This window comes from Hypomesus transpacificus, unplaced genomic scaffold (assembly GCF_021917145.1).
Source record: "Hypomesus transpacificus isolate Combined female unplaced genomic scaffold, fHypTra1 scaffold_139, whole genome shotgun sequence".
In the NCBI taxonomy this organism is placed as follows: Eukaryota; Metazoa; Chordata; class Actinopteri; order Osmeriformes; family Osmeridae; genus Hypomesus; species Hypomesus transpacificus.
This window is the reverse complement of record NW_025813713.1, coordinates 145001-151410: the sequence shown is the minus strand read 5'-3', so window position 1 is coordinate 151410 and position 6410 is coordinate 145001.

Sequence of the window (6410 nt, the reverse complement as noted above, 5' to 3'; positions counted from 1 at the left end):
AGTTAGACAAATGTGAGTGGGAGGAACTTTCGATAGTTTTTTGTCATTTCCTCTCAAATGACCCCAGAGCAGGTCCCTGCACGGTTTCGTTTTTTGGAACCGTAGGTAAACCACGCAGGCAACATCAATTCCGAGACCGAACCGACACCCGACACCCGACATAAGGACAGATTTTCACCCAAAAACCGAACCTAATTGTTATGAGACCCAAATCCTTACCCGTTAAAGAAGGAATAGATGTAGGCTATTTAATTGGTTTAGACTCCAAACGTTGGCTAATATTCCTCTGATGTCCTTTAGGGATTTATTAATTGTGTGGCACTATTTTAACCTTTAAATAACTGCAAACCAAAAAGCTTTTATTGATGTAGTTATTTTTCATAACACAATGCGTAAATTGACAACTGACATCGTTAAAGAAAACTAGCCATAACCCTAGCTAGAGGAAACAGAAATGATTCGTTCATTTTGCCTCGGTCGGGTACGAGTCTTTGGATCATTTTTCACGTGACCTGTATAGGCTCAGAAGAGGAAACAGGATGTGTTTACCTCCTTCACTTTAACTTTTGCGTGACTAGTAAGACGTGAATGATATTCGTTCACAAGTAATAATTACACGTTTTGTTAATTAGACTTTTTGGTACCTTCTTACTTACAGTTAAGTGCAGTGTAATTGTAGATTATGTCGAAAAAAAAGATTCGTTCATTTCATGAGGTGTTTTCGACTTCATGCAGCGCCAGCGGCGCCGACAGTCGGCTGCAGCCGGCAGCCTTGAAGCTGAGAATGCCATTAGCTTCTTCAAGTCAGCCGGGCGGCAGGCGACGGTGGGACTGCATGAAGTCGAACACACCTACTGAACGAGATTCAAAGAACCGAGTCAGTAAAATGATCCGAACTTCCCATCACTAGTAGCCTACAGAGTCTGGGTTTGCTCCATTGACAAGCGTTGACTTCCTTGTAGGCGGGTAATCTGTTTAAATTTAAAACTATTGGATCTGCCTAGAGCCACTCTGATCTGGCATAACCAATCGCTAGCTTTCGCCTTAGCCTTCACCACTACTGTAACAGAGCTAGCTGCGTAGCTGGAAAATCAAACTGTTCCCGAACCCCGTGGGGAGGAGGGCCACAACATCATGGCCACCAACAAAACTCAACAAAACTTGTTCTTGATCCGGCTTTAGCTTATGGATGTTCGGCAGCGTTGCCACAACGGACCTAATTGCTTTGCTCGCATCTTTCTCCGCCGCCATTACGGAACCACAACACAAACTAGCGCACAACATTAACGTCATCGTTCTCAGCCACTCCCTCTGTTCGCTGATTGGACAGGTAGAAAGTTAACCTGAGACATCTGACTTACGTACCTCAAGCCCAGACGCAGTACAGATGGAAAAACAAAATTGAACAGAAGTACGTAGGAGGGCAGCAGAGCCAGGCTAGGGGTACACATTATATCAGATGAATAAACGGCTTGATATGATGTGTATCCTCTCTGTAACTCATATGGTAGACAGGTTAACAAGCCTGCTATAATTACAACCTAACATTTGAATGTTCATGCTTTAGTCAGCTTTAGTCCATGAGCCAGGGCCCCAAATTTAGGCTCATCAGTCTCATCTGGGGGGACAAAGTCTCATAGGGATTTTTTGGCAAGGTATACACCCCTAGTACTAGAAAAATCACGATAGCAGTGCAGGGGTGGTAGCAAAATCACTTTTATTCAGCTCATGAAGTTACTAACCCCCTAAGATAAATTCCGTTTTTGAAATCTGGTGTATATCTGGTTTAGGCCCATGATAGCACTTGTTCCGGGAGTACAACGGTACTTAGGAATGGTTTGCTGGACCCAATGCTAGTTTCCTCAAGGATCACAATGACTCTTGCTTAGAGACTTGTTGCTCTTGTTGGTTAGTGGTAACTGATTTAAACTGTTGTACTCGCTGCTAAATATTTCATTTTAGTTTCTTATTTTTTTACTGTTGCTTGCTTTTCTACAGGTACACTTGCACTTATAGCAATTCATGTTGTTTAATTTGTAACTTGCTTAACTACATGCTCTTATGGTTCTTCCCTTTGGCACTTATTTTTGGTTGTTCACAATATGTGCTTCATGTTTTGGCTACCTGCAATGTTTTGGGGCTATCTTGTTGTTATCAGTGACCTATGCACTTTTTAAAGCTCTCTCTTGGAAGTCGCTTTGGATAAAAGCGTCTGCTAAATGAATAAATGTAAATGTAATGATAGGGATATTGTCAATATTCTATAATATGGTGCTTGGTATCGTTGGAAAGAGGACCTTTTACGCTTTTATTTAAGCCCAGTGCTGAATCTGTCTGACAAACACAGAGGTCACATGACTTCTTTAAACCTGAAATAACATTAACATTTTCTCACAATTTCTGCCTAAACTGTATGCTTTCTTTTATACCTGGGACATGAAGGAACATCAGGGACACAAAACTCAACAATTTCAATTCTCAAAGCACTCTGCATAATATAGCCATACTATTTATTTGTGAGAGCCTTAAATTACACTTGTGCAGCCAGCACAAGTCTTCAAAATAGAATGGAGCCAATATAATGGACAAGTAGAATACCCTATTAGTCCAGGGCCAAATGTCCTATTTATTCATGTACAGTTGTAATAAAAAGTAATTGTTTCAATGGTGTTGTCAACATAACACTTGTAAGTGGTTAAAAAAATATTTCTATCATGTATTTTGATATTCACCCATTTTCAGTTTGAAAGTAGCTCATGCACGGAATGATGATGGATTTTGACAGTTTAACAAGGTTTTGTCAGTTTGGTGAAAAGATCGTTGGTTCAGTTGACTGGTTATAACAACACTACCAACTATGTCATCTTCATTCAACTTCCAGTGGATTCCAGGGGTATTACAGTTTTTCTCGATTGCTTTGGCTCAATTCTTGAAACAGAAATGACATTCTCAAAGCTCCACGTGCATTTAGCAAAATAGCCTATATGGTTCAGCACAACTACATAGATCACCTTCAAAAGGTCATATCTCACCCAAAACAGTTAACTCATGCTTCAAAACCAAATCATTTTCTCATATAAATAGTCAGTGCCCTCAAAATGAAAAGTTCCTTCTCGATTGCTTTGGCTCATCGCTCGAAAAAATTGAACATTCTCAAACCTTTAAATACATTTGCCAAAATAACCCAGATGGTTCAGCAAAACACCATGGAACACCAGCAAAGGGTCATCTCTTTCCTAAAACAGACAACTTATCAGTCAAAACTAAATCCTTCTCTCATACAAATAGTCAGTGCCCCCAAAATGAAAAGTCCCTTTGGCATTGTGTAAACACTGCAGGTCAAAATGTTTAGATGTTTTGTCAGTATGGCAGTGGACCTTAGAAATATCCCTCATGTGCACTGTGCTACAGTTACTGTAGTAGATGTTTTCTTTCCAGAATACAATGTGTCTCAATCTGCATTTACAGTGTAAATGTATTCATTTAGCAGATGCTTTCATCCAAAGTGACTTCCAAGAGAGCTTTACAAGAGTGCATAGGTCACTGATCATACAGTAACAACGCGATAGCCCCAAACATTTCGGGTAGCCAAAACATGAAGCATACATTGTGAAAAACCCAGATACAGAAAGTGCCAAAGAGAAGAACCATAAGAGCATGTAGCCAAACAAGTTACAACTAAACAAAATGAACCTCAAAAGTGCAAGAGTGCACCTGTAGAAAAGCAAGCAACAATACTGTAATGTATGCTTCATGTTTTGGCTAACCACAATGTTTTTGTGGCTATCTCATTGTTTAGGACCATTGACCTATGCACTTTTGTAAAGCAGACAGCTTGGAAGTCGCTTTGGATAAAAGCGTCTGCTAAATGAATACATGTAAAATGTAAATGTGTATCAAACAGAAAAAAGATTACAGTAATTCAAGAGTAACCTACAAGGTTTCACATCACATATTGCACTTACACTGCCATGGAAATTGTTACTGTAATTGCCATACATCATGGTTACTGTTATAGGAAATGTGTACAGCACAATATACTTTCATACAATAAGCACATCAAAACTAACATTATGTATAACCTACACTAGTAGTATGAGTAACCACAGTAAGTTTCAGGCAAGTGACCCCCTCCTAGTCAGAGTTGCAGAGGGTGCATTTCATGGCAAGAAGGAAACAAATACAGTAAGAAAGTAAAGCAAAGCTGGAGTTTCACTAGTTGTCGTCCTCACTGTCTGTCTGGCCACAGATTTCATTGACATCACATCTGATGTTCTCCCTTACGATGCAACAGGGGAAGAATTGTTGTTCATGCCGCAACAATCCCCTACACTGATCTGCTGTGACATCATCACAAGCAGCATCCATTGCCTGGAGCAGGGACCTCTGGTTTTGAGCCCGATGCTCATAAACCCTCCACCTTCATGCAGAAAAAACCTCCTGGATAGGTTTAAGGAATGGGGAGTTAGGTGATATGAGCACCATTAGCATTCTTTGATGGGCAGTGAATCCTGATGAGCGGGTGACGGTGGAAGCTTACATTGTCCCACACAATGACAAATGTAAGAAAGTGGTCTCATGTAGAGGGATAAGATCAGAGTGCAGGCAGTCCAAGGACACCAGGAGTGTCTGGGTATTGTATGGGCCAAGACTGGGAATGTGGGTGACTACACCATTCTCTGAAATGGCAGCAAAAACAGTGATGTTTCCCCCGAGCTGGCCTGGGACAAGCTCTAAATATTTGATGGAAGGATTTATACTCCTGGATAGCTCCTGTCAGCTAACTAAACTTACTGTGTGATTGGTGATCGGATGTGTCCCCTTGTTTAGTAAAGTTCTAGTTGCACCTGACAATGACTGTAAGTAGATGATCCAAGAGATCCATATTACAGTATATACTATTATGTTTTTCATGGTATTATGTGCCTGAAAGATTTTGACAGTGGAGTGAACTATTGTGCAGCTGATGATGTACACAAGGAAATTATGCCAATATGTTTTGCAGAGAACAACCACTTGACTGAGAAATAACAGTCAGTTTAGACCAGCAAGATATTTTCAATTGATAGTTGGCCTAATTGAAGGCAATTATACCTAACCATTTCAAAGATGTGCAAAATCATTTGAAATGTGTGCAAACTGTAGGCAATTGCACTTGTCATTTACAAGGATGTGCTAATACAATTGCAATTTGATTAAAGGAATGAACAATTCCAATCTGTTGTGAACAAGTGCCCAGCGGTTTGGAGGTTTGCACGTGTTGTTTTGAGAATGTCATTTCTGTTTCGTGAAATGAGCCAAACCAATTGAGAAAAACTGTAAATGTAAGTACAAAATACTTTTTCTCTTGTGATTCTCTCAGAAGCTGTGGCTGGATTGAATCGAGATCTCAAACATTGATTTTCTCACTGGGTAAACTGCAGCACATTTTATTTCAGAGTAAACTAAAAAGAACAGTTTCTAAAGCTGTTTACCCGAGCTACTGCTGCTCCAAACTTTTTCCTGCTAATCGCTATATGTAATAATGATGGTTTAATAGCCTATGTGTATCAATAGGTGGCAGTGTTGGTCACGGAAGACTTGTGCACAGAATAAAGAACTGTCCTGCCTAGCCTGAAGCACAACGTGTGTTTGAGTACATCCTTATTTCTGTGTAGAGGAAGGCAGAGGGTTATTACTACGGAGCTGGTTGATATTCTGGCCTGAATGAATGAATATGCGTTAAGCTGGGAACATAAGTCTCTGACTCCCGGTCCATCAGCACCGGATCACCTCAGGGCTGCGTCCTTTCTCCTCTGCTCTTCTGCCTGGACACCAACAGCTGCACCTCCAGTCATCCGTCCGTCAAACTGCTGAAGTTTGCGGACGACACCACCCTCATTGGGCTCATCTCTGGTGGAGACGAGTCTGATTATAGGTAAGAAGCGGCCAGAAGTGCCTTCCTGGGCACTATCCTCTCCCAGGATCTCAAGTGGGGCCTGAACATTGGCTCCCTCACCAAGAAAGCACAACAGAGGATGTACTTCCTTCGGCAGCTGAAGAAATTCAACCTGCCAAAGACAATGATGGTGCACTTCTACTCAGCCATCATTGAGTCCATCCTCACCTCCTCCATCACCGTCTGGTACGCTGCTGCCACTGCCAAGGACAAGAGCAGGCTGCAGCGTATCATCCGCACTGCGGAGAAGGTGATTGGCTGCAATATACCTACCCTCGAGGACCTGCACACCTCGAGGACCCTGATGCGAGCGAGGAAGATTGTGGCCGACTCCTCCCACCCTGGACACACACTGTTTCAGTCACTCCCCTCCGGCAGAAGGCTGAGGTCCATTAGGACCAATACTTCACGCCATAAGAACAGTTTCTTTCCTTCAGCTGTTGGCCTCTTCAACAAGGCCAAGGGTCCACAC